The sequence below is a fragment of the Centruroides sculpturatus genome, unplaced genomic scaffold (genome assembly GCF_000671375.1).
Source record: "Centruroides sculpturatus isolate CEXI.00-Female unplaced genomic scaffold, Cexi_2.0 scaffold165, whole genome shotgun sequence".
NCBI classification, from domain to species: Eukaryota; Metazoa; Arthropoda; class Arachnida; order Scorpiones; family Buthidae; genus Centruroides; species Centruroides sculpturatus.
In genome coordinates, this window is record NW_019384429.1 from 667,441 (window position 1) to 671,562 (window position 4,122).

Sequence of the window (4,122 nt, forward strand, 5' to 3'; positions counted from 1 at the left end):
ATTATAAATGTTTAATTATTATAAGCATTTACAAGTTTCATTTACATTAATTACTTAATTGCAAGATTTTTCCCCGAAGCACTATAAAATTTGTAGATTTAAATGGCTCTTCTCGATGTTATACAAATATATAAATGAGTGTTAAAGTTATTTTATTGAAAAATCAATAATTTAACTTTCTCTCAAAATTTTCTCATTAATTTAAAAGAGAATTTTCTGTTTGCTCTATGTCTAAAGCTTCAATCTTTATAAATAAGCTTCTCTTCACATGACACTGATCCATTTTTCTTTAGTTATTGGCTACAAATAACTGAAAGTTATATCACAATTCTGTAACTAAGGACAAGGAGAAGATTGTGAAATGTTGAAAACAAGTACAGACCTTTATGAAGATGTACAATGACTCAATAAATTTAGATTCAGCTATCAATGACCTTACTTTATAAATGAGGCATTACAAAAGGTTCTACTTCAATAGACATTTCTAAATAAAAATTTCCTATATTTAATAGAAATTATGTCTAAATTTAGTATAATTATTCTAAAATTTATCTAAAAACCATAATATATTTTAAACAAATATACAAATTTGATGGGAAAAAAATCTAAACTGTCATACCTAGTCAATTACTTATATTCTATTTCATCATTTTTTATATAAAATAATTAAAAATTATCTATAATAAATTAATTTTTTGTATAATATGTCCTTTATTTTAATCAGTTCCTACATTTATTTTTATTTATAAATTAAAAAATAAAAATAAAAAGAATTATTAATCAAATTTATTTAATTAAAATAAATATAAACTGAAATTAATAAATTAAAAAAGAAAAGAAAAGAGATAAGATATTTTTTCTGTTTAAATTATTTAGAAATTTTTAGCTAATGTTTTAAATATTATTTAAATAAACTTTTGTTTTATAAATACTTAAAATATTTATATACTTAATATTTTTGTTGGCAATAAAATTTAATTAATTATAGTTTAATGATAAAATAAATATGTAAATTATTTTCAGAAGTGTTTAAATAATCTAAATGATTATTTTAAAATTTTTCTAAAAACACATATAAAAGCCTTCTGAATAATTTTCCTAAATATCATATAAAAATCTTATATATGCTCTATAAATTATCTGAAAATGTACCTATAAATCTTCAAAAAATCATCTAAAAATTTCCTATAAATCTTCAAAAAGTCATCTAAAAATTTCCTATAAATCTTCAAAAAATCATCTAAAACTTTCCTATAAATCTTCAAAAAATCATCTAAAAATTTCCTATAAATCTTCAAAAAATCACCTGAAAATTTTCCTGTAAATCTTCAAAAAATCACCTGAAAATTTTCTTATAAATCTTCAAAAAATCACCTGAAAATTTTCCTGTAAATCTTCAAAAAATCACCTGAAAATTTTCCTGTAAATCTTCAAAAAATCACCTGAAATTTTTCTTATAAATCTTCAAAAAATTACCTGAAAATTTCCTATAAATCTTCAAAAAAATCATCTAAAAATTTCCTATAAATTTTCAAAAAATTATCTAAAATTCTTCCAAACTCTTTTAATAATAATTTAAAATTTTAAAATAATACCTAAAGGCTTAAAAAGTTGTTTTAGAAAAAACATTTAAAAAGTTGTTTTAGAAAAAACAACTTTTTAAATGTTTCAATCAAATGTCACATGTATATTATTTTTTGTTGGAAATTTAATGCCATATTTTTTAAAAAAATATAATTGAAATATTATATTTCATATGGCTAAAAACTTTGTTATTGTTTTCAGATTACATTTTTATTTTATAAAACTTTTTAATTATTTAATAACCTTTAGTAAAATGCAATATGTATGATTCATTTCTGATTATTTAATATTATTTTACTTATTAAAATAATAATAACAATAAGAAGAAGAAGAAAATTTTAATTATTTTTTAATTTTTAAAATTTTATTTGATTATTTGTCCCAAAAAATTAATCATAATTATCTGTTTGACTTAAGTTTCTGCCTTAAATTCCTTTAAAAAATTTTAAAAATTTACTTTTTAAATAAAAATTTATAAATATAATTCAACTATACATTATTAATAAAACTGAATTAAAGAATCGAGATCAATTATCCTAAATATAGATAAAATGAATAAGAATTAACTTTAGTGACTGTTGTTTCGGAGGACATTTACACCAATATTCCTGGTGAACAATCTTTGCGGTAAACGAACAAATAATTGAATATTTAAATTAATTAGTTAATGCTACCGGGACTATATATAAGTAGAGTGACTAATTGATTAGCATTAAATACTTGTCTATCTATTGTTTGAATGAATTACTGATCTAAATTATACACTGACTTAATGTATCAACTGTAAAAGTTCATGATCTCATTCACTCTCTGTGACCTTTCTGACCCTATTATTCTTGTTAAATCATCTCTATGTATGTACCTTTATTAAAATAGTCACGTTTCTATATAATGTATATAAAAATAAGAATTTTTATTTTATATGAATTTATTAAACTTATTCCTGTATAAAGATGAGGAGTCTCTTATTAGTTTAGTTTGCTGAAGTTTATAAATATGTATTTTTATATAAAAAATAAAAATATATATCTTTATAAACTGGACTAAATTATGTTAAAAATGGTGAATTTCTTCTGAATTTTATCTAAAGTTTTATAATATTTTTCTTTTTCTTTTTTATTAAACCTCTTAGAAGTTGGTTTCATGATTTTAATATTGAAAAAAAAAAATATTTTCCACTTTAATATAATTTCATATTTATAAAATATATAATAAAATTCTGTATATTTATACAGAATTATATATATATTAATTAAAAATTTATTATTATTATTAAATACATTGTGCATTTAAAGGCACTGATAAAAGATTTGCATCTTCTTCCAGCATCTTTGATCTGCATCTTCAGATTAAAGATGTTGAAGATCCAAACTAACAAATTCTAAATAATTTTTAGAATTTATTTGCTGTTTTGTATAATCATAATCATAATCAAATGTTTATTAACATAAAAAGGCAGTAGCCTGATAAATATATATTAAATATTTTTCAATTAATTTAAATTAAAATTATAAAGTTTTAATGTATTATTTTCAATTATAAATGATTAAATTAACAAGATTTCAAATGCTGAAAATCCAAATTAACAGAATTTTTCATCAAAAAGATACTGAAGATAAACAATTGAATTTATTAATAATGTACTGTACATTTGAATATTTATAAATTCATTTTTAAAGACATATTACAAGAAAATATGATTTAAAATATATATATATATATTTTTTATACATTTTAAAACAAGAAATAAATATATTTTGAAGTCATTTAAAGGAATAAATTTACTTGACTTTTATATTCATTCAATGAGAAAAATATTGATAAATAACTATAAAACTGTAAACAAGATTGAATCAAATTCTTAAAATATAACTTTTTTTTCTTTATTTTTAAATTAGAAAATGTTATTTGTAAGTGTTGACCTGAAGTGACCACATTTGCTACAAATGGTTGATTTGCCACAGATCAATCAAATGACATCTGCACAACTTTCAAGTTCAAGGATATATAGGAGAGTCTGCGACTAAAATTAGACATTACAACAAGTCACAACATTAAATTGGGATAAATATATATATATACATTTTCAAAAGTTTTACATTCCCTGTAATAATATATTCATACATAGAATTTTGATTTTTATCAGTTTTCTATTTTTATTTTTTTTAAAAAAATGTATTTAATAACGAAAATAAAATGAGAAAATTTATTTATAATAAATATAATTATAATATTTTAAATGTATTTACAGAAAACTTATGTTATTTTTAGAAAACTTTTAGAAATTAAATTAGATATTGTTCATTTGTATCTCCAGCATCTTTGGATTAAAGATGCTGGAGATAAACAGATGCATTTATTAAAATTAATATAATTATAATGTTTTTATAAGTTTATTTAAATTAAAATTAAATATTTTTAGACGTTTTAATTTATTACTCTTAATTAGAATTTTTTTAAATTTTAAATAAAACTTTTATCGGAGATGAAGAAGATGAATGGATGCATTTATTAATATTTAGATTTAAAAAAAAAAAA